Raw genomic sequence first — 16,345 nt, 5'->3', positions numbered from 1 at the left:
GCACACAAATCTGTTCAAGAACGCAAAGTGTTGAAAATAAATGTTTCAATGTTTGACACCACATTAACATAAACTTTACATGAACATTGGATAAAACACCCAAGTGCCTACCCTTGTGTGTTGTTAGTTGGTATAATTGCGGGTGAGTGTGAGGGGTGGCTAGTGAGATGGGGATGTGATACTCTAGATAGATAGGGATGGCTGGAGGTGCAAGGTAAGTTTGTGTGAGTAAGGGTGTGCACGAGGTAGGATATGGAAGGCAGAGTGATGGGGATGTGATGAGTGGCACAGCAGGATGAGATTGAGTGTGGCTTTGTACTAACATTTCGTGATCTACTGAGATCATTGAAACATTTGCAGCACTGCACCCAGGTCCTCCTGACCACATCCCTGCTTGTGCCCTCCTCTGCAATGTGCAGCCAGGCTGAGTTGATCTCCTGGGGAGGTCTCTTCTGCCCTCTGTGCTGTGACTCCCTCATGGGAGAGCCTGGGTGCAGCCCTGCACCTCTGTGCAGTGATTGTCAGTGTTTGCAGCACCTCAATGCTGTATACAGCACAAATGTCAAAAGAAAGTTGGCCATGGTCCCTTTAAGGAAACTGGCTGATGACACATCATCAAATGACGTCACCAGACCTGCTTCCTCTAATTGGCTGGGAAATGCACTGGGCTTAACAAGCCCAATCACGGTAAATTCATTTCAGAGGCTGGGATGGAGCCAGCAGCGGGGTCGGGACCCGCCACCGACGTTGCCCGCCACGGACCCACTGAGGTTCGTAAAATCCAGCCCTGAGATTCTAGATTTGGGTAAGGCCGACTTCACCGGGATGAGGCAGAAACTGTCCACAGTAAACTGGGCAAATCTGTTAATGGGTAAAATGACAGAAGATCAGTGGGAGATGTTTAACAAAAGAATTTAAGGTGATACAGAACCAGTTTATACCCCTGAGGGGCAAGAGCTCTACTTGCCAAAAAAAAGCAGCCATGGACAACTAAAGAGGTAAGGGACAGCATAAAACTAAAGGAAAGGGCATACAAAAATGCAAAAAATAGCACAGATCCTGGTGAATGGGAAAAATACAAAGAACAGAACAGGGTCACAAAACAGATCGTAAGAGCTGCAAAACGGGAGTATGAAAAAAAACTTGCAACGAATATCAAAATCAACACAAAGAATTTTTACAATTACACATAGGAAAAAGAGGGTAGTTAGGAGCAATGTTGGGCCTTTAAAAACTGAAAGTGGTGCTATTATCAATGACAATAAGGAAATGGCGGACATGTTGAATAATTACCTTGTATCAGTATTTACAGTAGAGAAAGAGGATAGCATGCCAGAAATCCAAAAGAAACTAATATTGAATTGGAGACAGGGACTCAATAAAATTAAAATAACAGTAATGAAGAAAATAATGGCACTAAAGAGTGACAATCCCCAGGGCCAGATGGTTTCCAACCCATGGTTTTAAAGGAAGTAGGTGAGCACATTGCAGATGCCTTAACTATAATCTTCCAAAGTTCTCTAGATTCAGAAACTATTCCTTTAGATTGGAAAATTGCACGTCACTCTGACTTTTAAGAATGGCGAGAGAGGGAAACCAGGGATTATAGACCAGTAAGCCTGACATCTGTTGTCAGGAAATTGCTAGAGTCTGTAATTAAGGATAGGGTGACTGAACACCTGGAAAATGTTCAGTTGATCAGAGAGCCAGCATGGATTTGTGAAAGGTAGGTCATGCCTGACAAACATGATTGAATTTTTTGCAGAGGTGACTAAAGGAGTGGACAGAGGAATGTCTATGGATGTTATTTATATGGACTTTCAGAAGGCATTTGATAAAGTCCCACATAAGAGATTGTTAATTGAAGGTAGAAGTCCACAGAATTGAGGGCAAATTATTGACCTGGTTAGGAAATTGGCTGAGCAGCAGGAGACAGAGAGTGGGGATAATGGGTAGGTGCTCTAATTGGCAGGATGTGACGAGTGGTGTCCCGCAGGGATCTGTTAGGGTCTCAACTATTCACAATATTTAATAACAACTTAGATGATGGCATAGAAATTCATACATCCAAATTTGCCGATGACACAAAGAAAGGCGGCATTGTAGGCTGTGTAGATGAAAGCATAAAATTACAAAGGGATATTGATAGATTAAGTGAATGGACAAAACTGTGGCAAATGGATTTCATTGTAAGCAAATGTGAGGTTTGGACCTAAAAATGATAGAACAGGGTACTTTCTAAATGGTGAAAAGCAAATAACAGTGGATGTCCAAAGAGATTTGGGGATTCAGGTACATAGATCATTAAAATGTCATGAACAGGTACAGAAAATAATCAAAAAGGCTAATGGAATGCAGGCCTTTATATCTAGAGGACTAGAATACACAGGGGTGGAAGTTATGCTGCAGCTATACAAAACCCTGGTTAGACCACACCTGGAGTACTGTGAGCAGTCTGGGTACCACACCTTAGGAAGGATATATTGGCCTTGGAGGGAGTGCAGCGCAGGTTTACCAGAATGATACCCGGACTTCAAGGGTTAAGTTACGAGGGAAGATTACACAAATTAGGAATGTATTCCCTAGAATTTAGAAGGTTAAGAGGTGATCTGATCGAAGTTTTCAGGATATCAAAGGGAACAGATAGGGTAGATAGAGAGAAACTATTTTCGCTGGTTGAAGATTCTAGGACTAGGGAGCATAGTCTAAAAATTAGAGCCAGACCTTTCAGGAGTGAAATTAGGAAACACTTCCACACACAAAGGGTGGTAGAAGTTTGGAACTCTCTTCCGCAAATGGCAATTGATGCTAGATCAATTGTTAATTTTAAATCTGAGATTGGTAGATTTTTGTTAACCAAAGGTATTAAGGGATATGGACCAAAGGTCACAGATCAGCCATGATGTCATTGAATGGTGGAGCAGGCTCCAGGGGCTGAATGGCCTCCTCCTGTTCCTATGTGCCTATGAAATGTTAACACTGTTTCTCTCTCTACAAATGCTGCCTGACCTGCTGAGTGCTTCCAGCATTTACTGTTTTTATTTCAGTGAGAACCGGGACAGACTTAGCGATAATACTTGCCCACGTTTGGAGAGCCTGCCTAACATCAATGTCTAGGCCGACACATATGGAACGAGCGCTTGGGAGAGGTATTGAAAGGCTGCAGGCAACAATGGAACTGTCCTCTCGGCAGAAGTCAGGAGAAGAGGGGGAAAAAGTTAGTCAGCCCTAGACTATGGAGAAAAGGCTGGAAGTGGTTATGCCAAGGTTATCAGCTCACCGTGTGCTGAATGATGATGCCTGTTTGCGGGTCTGCTTTAAAATATTGAAAGTGTGTTTTCGGCCTTTTGTGGAATTTTGGATTTGAGTGTAACATATAGGATCATGGATACTGAAGAAGGAACAGTGATCAAATAAGGGGCCCTGGATAGAATTTCTGTACAGTGGCCCTGAGTTCCTTCTATCTGAGATCAAAGACTCAACATCATGGTTTATGAGGTCATTGGACTGCCGCAGTTAGATTTCATTCCCAGCTATTCATTAATCGAAATATAATCCACCCAAACCCACCAATTAGATTCCAGCCTGTAACTCACTCCCGGGTATCTGTTATTCTATATATAAACCCCCCGAACCCCTCGATTAGATTCCAGCCTGTAACTCACTCCCGGGTATCTGTTATTCTATATATAAACCACCCAAACCCCTCGATTAGATTCTAGCCTGTAGCTCACTCCCGGGTATCTGTTATTCTATATATAAACCACCCGAACCCCTCGATTAGATTCCAGCCTGTAACTCACTCCCGGGTATCTGTTATTCTATATATAAACTCCCCGATCTCCTCGATTAGATTCCAGCCTGTAACTCACTCCCGGGTATCTGTTATTCTATATATAAACCATCCGAACCACTCGATTAGATTCCAGCCTGTAACTCACTCCCGGGTATCTGTTATTCTATATATAATCCACCCGAACCCCTCGATTAGATTCCAGCCTGTAACTCACTCCCGGGTATCTGTTATTCTATATATAAACCACCCGAACCCCTCGATTAGATTCCAGCCTGTAACTCACTCCCGGGTATCTGTTATTCTATATATAAACCACCCGAACCCCTCGATTAGATTCTAGCCTGTAACTCACTCCCGGGTATCTGTTATTCTATATATAATCCACCTGAACCCCTTGATTAGATTCCAGCCTGTAACTCACTCCCGGGTATCTGTTATTCTATATATAATCCACCTGAACCCCTCGATTAGATTCTAGCCTGTAACTCACTCCCGGGTATCTGTTATTCTATATATAATCCACCCGAACCCCTCGATTAGATTCCAGCCTGTAACTCACTCCCGGTTACCTGTTATTCTATATATAAACCACCCAAACCCCCCGATTAGATTCTAGCCTGTAACTCACTCCCGGGTATCTGTTATTCTATATATAATCCACCCGAACCCCTCGATTAGATTCTAGCCTGTAACTCACTCCCGGGTATCTGTTATTCTATATATAATCCACCCGAACCCCTCGATTAGATTCCAGCCTGTAACTCACTCCCGGGTATCTGTTATTATTCTATATATAATCCACCCGAACCCCTCGATTAGATTCCAGCCTGTAACTCACTCCCGGGTATCTGTTATTATTCTATATATAATCCACCCGAACCCCTCGATTAGATTCCAGCCTGTAACTCACTCCCGGGTATCTGTTATTCTATATATAATCCACCCGAACCCCTCGATTAGATTCCAGCCTGTAACTCACTCCCGGGTATCTGTTATTATTCTATATATAAACCACCCGAACCCCTCGATTAGATTCCAGCCTGTAACTCACTCCCGGGTATCTGTTATTCTATATATAAACCACCCGAACCCCTCGATTAGATTCTAGCCTGTAACTCACTCCCGGGTATCTGTTATTCTATATATAAACCACCCCAACCCCTCGATTAGATTCTAGCCTGTAACTCACTCCCGGGTATCTGTTATTCTATATATAAACCACCCGAACCCCTCGATTAGATTCCAGCCTGTAACTCACTCCCGGGTATCTGTTATTATTCTATATATAAACCACCGGAACCCCTCGATTAGATTCTAGCCTGTAACTCACTCCCGGGTATCTGTTATTCTATATATAAACCACCCCAACCCCTCGATTAGATAACAGCCTGTAACTCACTCCCGGGTATCTGTTATTCTATATATAAACCACCCCAACCCCTCGATTAGATTCTAGCCTGTAACTCACTCCCGGGTATCTGTTATTATTCTATATATAATCCACCCGAACCCCTCGATTAGATTCCAGCCTGTAACTCACTCCCGGGTATCTGTTATTATTCTATATATAAACCACCCGAACCCCTCGATTAGATTCCAGCCTGTAACTCACTCCCGGGTATCTGTTATTATTCTATATATAAACCACCCCAACCCCTCGATTAGATTCCAGCCTGTAACTCACTCCCGGGTATCTGTCATTCTATATATAAACCACCCGAACCCCTCGATTAGATTCTAGCCTGTAACTCACTCCCGGGTATCTGTTATTATTCTATATATAAACCACCCCAACCCCTCGATTAGATTCCAGCCTGTAACTCACTCCCGGGTATCTGTCATTCTATATATAATCCACCCGAACCCCTCGATTAGATTCTAGCCTGTAACTCACTCCCGGGTATCTGTTATTATTCTATATATAATCCACCCGAACCCCTCGATTAGATTCCAGCCTGTAACTCACTCCCGGGTATCTGTTATTATTCTATATATAAACCACCCGAACCCCTCGATTAGATTCCAGCCTGTAACTCACTCCCGGGTATCTGTTATTCTATATATAAACCTTTGAACCCCTTATTCTATATATAAACCTTTGAACCCCTCGATTAGATTCCAGTCGGTAACTCACTCCCGGGTATCTTTTATGCTCTATCTAATCAGAAAAATACTGTTGTTGTTGATGAACTAAAATTATTGACAAAAAATGTATATTTTTTCTTTGAAAAAGTTGGAGAAATGTCCAGCCCATTTCCATTGTTACCACATGGGGGCAGGCTCTGCTTAAGGATTGCGCTTTCTTTCAGAGCCGATCCATCCAGGTTTACCGCTGCATCAATCAATAATAATTTTACTGCATTGATTTTTACGAGCAAATACTGACCTCGGAGGTTGAGTGCACTTCCTTACTCTCTGTAGTCTTTGTTTTTTCTCCGTTTTAATGAACGGTTTGCCGCAGGTTAGTGACTTCCATACATTGAAGAAACTTCCATTTGCAATTAAAGTTTTTTTTAAATCTTTGAAACCTTCAGGGGGAAGGAGAAAGGTTTCAAAATACTACGGTAATAATTATTTTAAAAGTTGATGAAAGAAATCCACAGAGGTACGTCATATAACATGAAAATGTCCCACTCACATCTCTCCGACCCGGAGCAATTTTAACCTAACCCGCCGGTCGGGAAACTGACGGAACGCCACTTTCACACCCCGCCCAATATTGCTATCCATTGACGTCCACGGAGAGTGATATCGGTCGTTTCCCGACGGGTGGGTTAGGTTAAAATTACCCCCGTTAAGAGTAGCTGCTCTGTTTACTTCACAATCGGTGTGTATTTTTTTTGCTAATATTTGCTACATAGCAAAAGGCCTAACATTCCTGTCAAAAATTATCCTGTGCAACATTGTCCCTCAATCTGTCATTGATGATCAAAACTTTTAGACACCACGGGGAAAGATTCCCTCTGTGTGTTGAATGGAGTTTTTATTAACTGTGTTTATAAAGAATTGGTTTATGATTTCACCAAAATGACCGATGGCAACTTAATAGTGCTTCACAGAAAAGGGAGCAGGACATGGAGACCAAGCGAAGGTTAGGAATTAAGTTGCGGGTAAGGTGAGTGAAGTAGTTGTTGGAGAGAGAGTTTTTGAAGAGGCTTTTGAAGGTTGGGTATGCTGTAGCAAGGCGGAGGGGTTTACAAAGAGGCTTCTGGGCTGAAGCAGAGAGAGGAGGTGTGCAGGACACAGGAACATTAGGAACAGGAGGAGGCCATTCAGCACCTCGGGTCTGCTCCGCCATTCAATGAGATCAGGACTGATCCGCACCTCAACTCCATTCACCTGCCTTGATACCCTTAACTAACAAAATCGGATTGATTTTTAGACCAGAGTTGAATGGGTGCCGTGTTCGGGGTTGCAGAGGGAGGGCGAGGCGAGTCTACGGAGGGATTTATGGGGTGAGGCCAGCGATTTTGCAACGACTTCTGCCAAAGTGAAAAGTGCAAGCCTTGCTGCTACTTTAGTTTGTTTTAATATATTTTTTAAAGCTGAATTTTGGCATGGTTTAATTTGGTATGCAAAACGTTGTTCAGTTGTTGCAAGGTCATCTTTTCTTTCTTACCAGACGCTATTAGACAAACGACACGTCATCGTTGACTGTAGCTGTCAGGCAGAGATGTCAATTATTATTAAAAGTGCAAGAACTCATTAAAACTTTCAAGGGCAACCCCAGCTCTGTGAGAGGGAAAGGAATGCAGACTGAACGCGGCACTTGTAGCACAGCTGAAAGGTAGAGATTAATTAAAAATATTATTGTATCATTGTTTTTCAATACTCTGGATTTCTGTCCTCGGGAAGTGTTGATTGGTACCTCATACATGATTCATGCTCATTATCACATATATGTGGGCTGCAGAATGTATTCCACATACATGAAGTAACCCAACCAGAACAACTGTTGTGTGAGCTGCAGATATAACCAAATCTCTCCTGCCCTGGGTTAGATCTCGCACCCGTGGAATTCACCTCAACACAGAGCGTTCCCTATACATCCATCCCAGAACAGAGCCTTCATTCCACTCCCCAAAATAAACTTGCCCCTTCAACGAAATACAAATCGCCCCCGAAATAAATTAACCATAAACCTAACTTGGGGAGATTTGATTCTCGCTGAGACCCGTGGATTTACTTTGCAAAGCCAGTGGTTTTGGGGTGCGTCGCGGGTGCACATCTGTGACCCAATAACCCGTCCCCAAACTGCACGACTAGCTCGTAAAGAAAGATCATCATTTCAGGACCAAAGCACCGCCATTAGAAGGAATGTTTATCTGTAACAAAATAACATGAAACCAGAAGGTTAAGGCTGTGGAAATAGAATGGTGCCCGGGATGTTGCTGACTGTGAATACTTATGAAGGAGACATGTATTACTTGTGGCTTGGTCACTTGTGAGCTGTGCAGTCCCCTTAACAATTTCCTGCGTGGCATCCTCCTTTCACACGCCTAGTGTTTTGACTTATTACCAGCGGATTAACCGGCACCACCACTGGAACTTGCTTTGCTTCAAGTCACGTGGATAGGGATGGTTTAATTTTCTGGTAACCACCCACTCCTCATGAACTGTATTTATGTTAACACGGTTCTGTTGGAACATTAAAAAAAAATTCATGGTTGCGGAACAAAAAAACTGAATAAAACCTATTGGCATTCTCGCAGAAAAAAATGCCCTTTTACCTTTTGAAAATACTGTATAATAAAATATGTATTTGGGGAACAGTGTAGAAATATATTTTAATTTACCCCGGCACTCACGAGAACATCATCATCATCAACAACAAAAACTTACATTTATACAGCGCCTTTAACATAGTGAAACAATTCAAGGCGTTTCACAAGAGCGTTATAAAAACAAAATTTGACAGCGAGCCACATAAGGAGCTACGAGGGCAAATGACCAAAAGCTTGGTCAAAGAAGTAGGTTTTAAGGAGCGTCTTAAAGGAGGAAAGAGTGGCAGAGAGGTTTAGGGAGGGAATTTCTGAGCTTAGGGTCTGGGCAGCCGATGGTGGACCGATTAAAATCGGGGATTCTCAAGAGGCCAGAGTTAGAGGAGTGCAGAAATCTCGAAGGGTTTGGGGGCTAGAGGAGATTGCAGAGACAGGGAGGGGTGAGGCCATGGAGGAATTTGAAAACAACTTGCTCCACAGATTATTTTGCATAACCTTCTAGTTCATGATGCATATCCTCAACATTGACGGATTCTAGGTGAAGTACATACAATCAGTTGCCTGGTCAATATTGCTCCCTCATCCAACAGCACCAAAACAGGGTTATCTTGTCATTTACCTCATTGCAATTTGTGGGACCTTGTTGTGCACAAAACGGTTGCAGCTTTTGCCTACAAAACAACAGTGACTACTCTTCAATAATACTTATTTGGCTATGAAATGCTTTGAGATATTCTGAGGATGTGAAAGGTGCCAAATAGGTGTAAGCTTTTTTTCTTCTTTAATATACAATAAAGCAATAAGAAAGAGATCATAAGTCAGTGAAAGAATTTTGGGGATCAGATGACCATTTTAAACCACTGAAACTTAGCTCTCACTGTTTATAAATCATTACAACATCTCAAATTGCAGCCATGTCTCATTCCCAGGTATCCATAACAGTTATTAAACAAAAATGGTGGTATCACTTTTGAGCCGTCTGATTGGCAGACAGTAATCTCATGACTGTCTAAGAATTTCATTGGCCTAAAGGAACCACGACACCACTCCCACTGTCAGTGCTGCTTTCCAGCAATCTTATTAGCCATGTTTGATTGACACAAAGCTCAAGATCAATGCGAGTAAGGGCAGACCAGACGGGTGGGGTAGGTTAAGCGTTGCCCTATAATGACAGTAAATTGCACGAATGTTCATTAACCTGACATTCTGTAACCATTAGACCGGCATGTATAATGAAAGTCGATGTTATAAGCCCTCTTTCCCTAGGTGAGGAGTCCCTACCATTTGGAACCACCCTACATGTCAAATTTTGAGTGTTTGTGGGGAAACTGTTGCAACGCCTGCACCACAATGGGCCTGGTTGCGACACCATCTCCCCCCACCCCCTGCAGTTCTCATACTGTGGGCAGAACATGTGCTGGGGATTGTTCGAGGTTTGCTTTATTAGAGAAAGGAGAACATAAGGGACAAAGTGGTGGCAGCAGCAGGGGTCAGTCAGTCAGACACTGTGAGATGGACACAGTGACAAGTCCGGCCAGACAGCGAGGTGGAGAGGCATGGCGCAGAGAAATAACACAAGCTGGTCTCAGCCTCGAACCCATGACCAGATCTGCTGAAGATACACCAGTTTTATATATAAACCCTCGGAAGCCCTCGATTCGACTCCGGCTTGTGATTCATTCTTGGGTATCTATTCTGTATATAAACCTCGATTAGATTCCAGCCTGTAACTCACTCCCGGGTATCCAATATTCTACATAGAAACCACTCGAATCCCAGCATTAGATTTTAGTTTGTAACTCATTGCCAGGCATCCATGATTTTATACATCAGCCAACTAAACTGATCATCTAGGTCGCAAAGTTGCAATCGCTGCCAAGTATGCAATCTAATTATATATTGTTGTAATGAACCTTTGATCAGTTTCCAGCCTGTAACTCTCAGGTATCTATTATTTTATACCTTTCCATTATATTATCACTTCGCAGCCTACTCAAGGTACCCAGTATGAGCTATCGATAAATCATTAGAACCCATGTAATAGCTTCTTGCAGTCAGACTCAGGTAAAAAAGGGACACCCACACCCGCCTCAGAGCGTACCTGCACATTGGGAAATCGTGGGGCAAGAGGAAGGAGCCTGGCAGAATCTTCCGTCTATTAAAGCTATTGGAAAGACAATCCTGTGTGACCCGCTAAACTCCGTGCCAACTCTGTGCCAGGGGTGCAAACTGGTGAAAATCTACTCTCTCAATGCCTTATTGTTGAAACAGTTCAATAAGAGGATGGGGCGGGGTGGGGGGGGGGGGGGGTGGTGTGGACGTGTTTAAGTACCAGTTCCTCCCCAGGGTTTAAAGGGATCCTGAACATGCGGTTTGACGCCGCCTCTTACTTGTCGCAGACTCACTGTGGTGAATATTTGAGTGAGGCGAGGTTCATGCAGAATACAGGCAAATCCCGGGGGATTGTATAATGTTGCAGTCAATGAAAGGGCATCGAACTATCTACCCATGTCAGTATACCACCTTAAACGGTATACGGCGAGATATACAGTTTTGCATTGTGTTCCGATTGTCGGTCCCTGGAGTTCACCTTTCCTATAAAATAAAGTGATGTAATAGTGTTCGCTTTTTTGGGGTAAACGGATCGGTGCTTGAGAGGCCAGATCGGGGAGGATTCGGCCATCAAGGCTAGAGGTCATTTGGCAATAAAAAGGAAGACGATGACAGCGATGCAGTCCCAAACTTTCTGCTTTAACTTGTAAAGCCGTCTGTTGTTGTGCTTCCCTCATTCTCCAGCCCCTGAACCACATGCAGTTCATTAACTCTCCAGCACCCTGAATTACAATTCAGTGGAGTCGGTGTCGGCGGTCATATTGTGACAGAGTTTTATAGTTCAATGATGGACGTGAAATATTTGGCAATCTTTCATTTTTCTTACCCCCTCTTCTAGGCTGTGTAAGTGCTCTCTTGGGAACTGGCCCTTGTCTGCATAGGTGAGTAGGAGCACCCTGACAGTAGTTATACGATCTACGGCTTGACATCTTTTTTGTTTTAAAGCGTGCACCAATTTGTTTAAACGGGGAATCCGTGGTTCGAACTGATAACAACTTTGGGAGGTTGGTGGTTTGATTTGTGTTTGAGGTGAAATAACCCGACGTCCCAATTTGTAAACGTGTAGAATTCGGTCAGAGTTTAAAAACCCTTCCATTGAGAACATGCCCCATCGGCTCCACACTTTATTTTAAATGTATGTTGGAGCTGTACGGTCTGAATCCAATTGCAGGCGTGTTTAGAGCTTCATATTGCATCCCGCATTCCGATCCCTTCCTGCCCGCACTTCAATCACAGCCACACTTACACCAGCCGAGTTCCAACTCGTCCCTGTTTACATCCTCTCTTCTTTTCCCTTTAATTTGTTGAATCACTTTTCAATTAATTTAGTGTCCGTTAAACATTGTCGAGCTTTTAATCATTTGTTTAAAATGCCCCCCATCCCCATCAAAGTGGAATGGACACCCGAAGCGACACAAAATATCTGAAACACACACATCAGCTGTTTATCAGAATTCGAACCTAATCAAGGGAAGCATTTTATATATTTGTGAATGGAATGTTTGATAACATCACCTGCTCTTTGATTTCGATAAACACTGACGTTTATGTTACACGAATGTCTTTTGTCCGCATCGATCCGTTAGAAGGGGACTCGGTCTGGGAGTTGGGCTGTTATATGAGCCGGACAGTGGTCCGCTTGCCTCCCTCCCCCGGCCTCCACAGTCGGACTCTGGTCCTGCTAGCCCCAATCACTGTAGAGGCTGTCGATTGCTCCCTCATTCCTCCGCCTCTCAGCCCAGTTAGCGAAGGAACTGGACAAAAAACGTCACCTCTCCCAACAGCATCGAAACGAAACTCAGTGGCGACTGTGAACGCCCCACGTCTCGCGTTCATGAAAGGGGCAATTTATCTGTCAAATTGATCCCCGTTCAATGGGAACAGTTTACACACTATGAAATGCAGCAGCAACACAAGCCAGAGATAAAACGGTGAATTAGTGTGTTACTGACACCCTAGAACGAACCTGCCCCACGGTTCTGATAATAAAAATAGCATTTTAGATGCCACGAGTTATCTCTTAGACACGGTTTGCTTACACCAATGTAGGGTTGATACTTAATTGAACAGGCGCTGTTAAAATAAGTTACGTTTAGAAATAACGCTGCGTTAGCTGTTAGTCTGCATTTAACACATTTCCCAGTGAATCTAAAAATGATGGAATTACTCCTCGCTTCTTCACTCTCCCCCTCCCCTCTCTCCGCAGTTTTAAATTGCAGGTGATTTAAAAAAAAACAATTCTACTTTAGACCGGGGAGATGTATGAAATGTGTGCGCCGTTGCCTCGCCCCTCGGCCACTTGCACAGTTCTTCTGGCAGTGTCGGCTGCTTTCGTTTAATAATAGGAGCCGCTCTGAGTGAGATTTGTAATAAAAAGTGCCCCCGAGCTAAGCCAGCGCTAATGAGCTCTTATCAAATTATTGTCGAAAGTGCCCGCTGATTCCTTCAAGATAACAAGAAAGATAATTATATTCAAAAGGAAAAATCGATAAGGAAATATTAATCCTCTCTGAAGAGCTCTTAAAGAGATGACGGTAATAACGGGCTGGGCAGGACAAGGCAATTCACTGTTGACTGTGGAACATTAAACATTAGCAATTTAAGCAGAGTTAAGGGACTGTGCGGTTGCCAGTTTTAATCTTCGTTTTTTTTAAACATCGTTTCTCGTTAAAATTCTTTCTGTTTGCACAGAATTTTAAAAAACCTTTCAAAACGGGCTGACATCCCGGCCTGGGAACCCCCCCCCCCCCCCCCCACCCCGTTTCATTTATGCGATTAACTTGTCAAAGCGCCAATCGGAATTCATTCAAAATCCACAAGATTCACCCGTTTGATTTGTACAAATTGGTCAGCTTTTATTATCGAAGAGATTCGTGTTCCTCGTGTTTAATATTTAATATTAAAAACACGGGTACACATGATTGTACCCGCTTATATACAGGCGTATCGCATCCCTCTTTTGTGTGTGTGTGTATATAAATGTCACTTACTAATATATATAATTATTGCATTTCCGACACACAGACAAATTGTAGTCCGGTATGTGTATATAAATATATAATTTCCTCTGAATATATATGTAATAATATATGGGGTTCCCTATACACATTAATTGACAGCGATATTGCAGTTCTGTACATGTATGTTAATGATAATTCCTCAGAATGCCATTAATGTGTGACATTTCCTGTACACACGCACCTTTGACTGGCCTTTAACAGCGCTTCCGATACATTGCCAAAACCTTAGCACTAAAAATATGTAACTGCTCTCTGAAATGGGTAATAACAGCGCGCAGTAATTTCGGGCGGAACGCGAACCAGGAAACCCGTGCTAATGGTAATATGCGAGGATTTATCTATTTGTACTGGTGTAACCAGGCAGTGAATGCAATAGCCCCGTAATGTTGCCTCTGTATAATGTGAGAGGCAACACTCTACGGGCCTGGAGCTCCTGTACTGTGTGCTGCTTTACACGGTGGATGGAAATAATTCAGGCAAATAAGATCAGCTCGAAATGTCTTCTGGGCACCTGGTATTGGCAGCACTTTCAGTAATATATGTATATATATTTATTTATACACGCAAACACCCACACACACTGGTAATAGATAGACACATTTAGAAGTGGCATGATATGGAATCTTTCTGGAATCAAATACCTGGCAGTTGCTGTCACTCGGATATTTATTTTCCCCACCGACCCACGCTGCATCATACGGCGAACTCTGGAGCAGGGTGTTCGGCGGGTAGACAAGCAGAGCAAAGGGGGAGGGGGGGGGCGGACAGCCGCGGCCGGTGACAGGTTCTCCCCCCTCAGACACACACACACCGAGCTCTCATCTAATAACAAACCGTTCTGTGACCGCGGGAGAGAGAGAGAGAGAGAGAGAGAGTGGGGGACTGGTTGAATTCGCGCGAAGCTTTGAGGGGGTTTGAACTCACTCGAGAAACCTCATGCGTTCTGTGTGTGTCGGGACTGTGGAGCGAAAGTGATTTGAGAATTAGGCCAAAGTGCAGCAGCAATCGCTGCAGAGTTTTGCACGCTTGTGAACTTATTACAGGCTGTAAAGACTTTTTAGAGTTTCAGTTGTTTGCTTTCCCTTTCTAACCCGACTTTAAATAGAATCAAGCTGATGCTAGTTTGGAGTCTGTGTGTGTGTGTGGGAGGGGAGCTGTAGGCTCTGACCCGGGGGTCTTGCCTGCGAGTGAAGTGGAGGTCGTCACTCAGGTAACACACAGCCGACCACCCCCCCCCCTCCCCCACTACCCCCGTGTGTTTGAAAAGAAACAGGCTTTCATTATATTAGAGTGTGATTTTACTAAGATCTCCGGGAAAGAGGGGCATTAAAAAGGCGAGGGGGATCAGGAGGGAGAAAAGAAGCAATTGGGAATAAAATTAGGAGGGGAAAAAAGCAACAACTTTAAGGGGTGAAATGGGGAGCGGGCCGCCGCCCTGCGCTTGCTGCTAACTCGAGGTAAGCCTTGTGTTGACTCGATTTTTTCCCTTTCATTTCCGAAGCTCCCCAGCTTGATTTTATTTTTCTCTCTCTCGCTCCCTGAGCTGCTGCCTTCAGGCTCGGGGTGTAATTGCTGGACCCGATGAACTAAGAGTCACGACATCGAATGAAACCGCAGCGAGGGAGCGAGTCGGTTACCGGACCGCGGGCTCTCCGCGGTGAATGCCATTTCCGGGGTGTGTGTGTGTGACACACGGGTCGGTCAGTACTGTGATAAGTACAGGTGCAGGTGACAGGTAGTGTGCAACACACAACACGGAGCGGGGAGAGAGGCAAACATAGACACAATGGGGGATTGTGATACAGAAAGCTGGGGATATATGAGACAGAGAGAGACTGAGAGAGATAGAAGCGAGGATGCACTCACCCAGATCCCTGGAACCTTGCACGGTATAAACGAAAAAGAGAAGGAAACGAAAAGATGTCGAACTAAGAGCGGATGGAGTATGGCATTAATTCTGATAAAATAGAGATGTTTAAATGTGCACTTAGTAAAAAAAGACAAGTCTCTAAACCAGAGGGTTCGGTCCTCAGGGACCCTGGAAACTGCTCATAGTTAAATTAAAAAAGGGGGAAAGTTCGGAAAATTCAAAAAGCCAGAGTAAATTGTCCACTTAGACCTGGTAAAGCCGATCTGAGTATAACCATCTCCTCCTGCCTGTGTAAGTGGTCCTGGCTGGATTTGATGAATACACATCAAGGGACTTGTTTTATTGCTATTAATATACAGACTGTTTCACGCCGTGTCACTTTAAGAAACCTTTCAATGGGAGCGGAAATGTTTTGGGGATAAACTATCAGAGGAGCCGCAGACACATGGCTGTATTAAGAAAAACACACACACACTCTCACACATATATAACATCGAATATGTTCATTCATATATATATATATATATATATACAAGAAAATGTGTTCACACACATATATGGAAAATATGTGTAATATGTTATAAATTTTATATATGTGTGTATATGTTATTAAATGTCTTATATATGTGTGTATAATGTTATTAAATGTGTTATATGTGTGTGTGTATATGTGTATGTGTACATATACAATATGTGTATATGTATGTAATAGAATAATAGAATGTGTGTATATAATATATTTAATATATGATGGAGCGAGCCAAAGCAACCGAGGCGATTTCCTTCTCATTTTCTGTCGCTGTCATTTCATCCTGGAGTGTGTATG

Source organism: Somniosus microcephalus, chromosome 3, assembly GCF_052327205.1.
Source record: "Somniosus microcephalus isolate GS21.2 chromosome 3, FLI_Smic_1.0, whole genome shotgun sequence".
In the NCBI taxonomy this organism is placed as follows: Eukaryota; Metazoa; Chordata; class Chondrichthyes; order Squaliformes; family Somniosidae; genus Somniosus; species Somniosus microcephalus.
The sequence above is the reverse complement of the archived record's forward strand: the minus strand, read 5'-3'. Positions refer to the sequence as shown.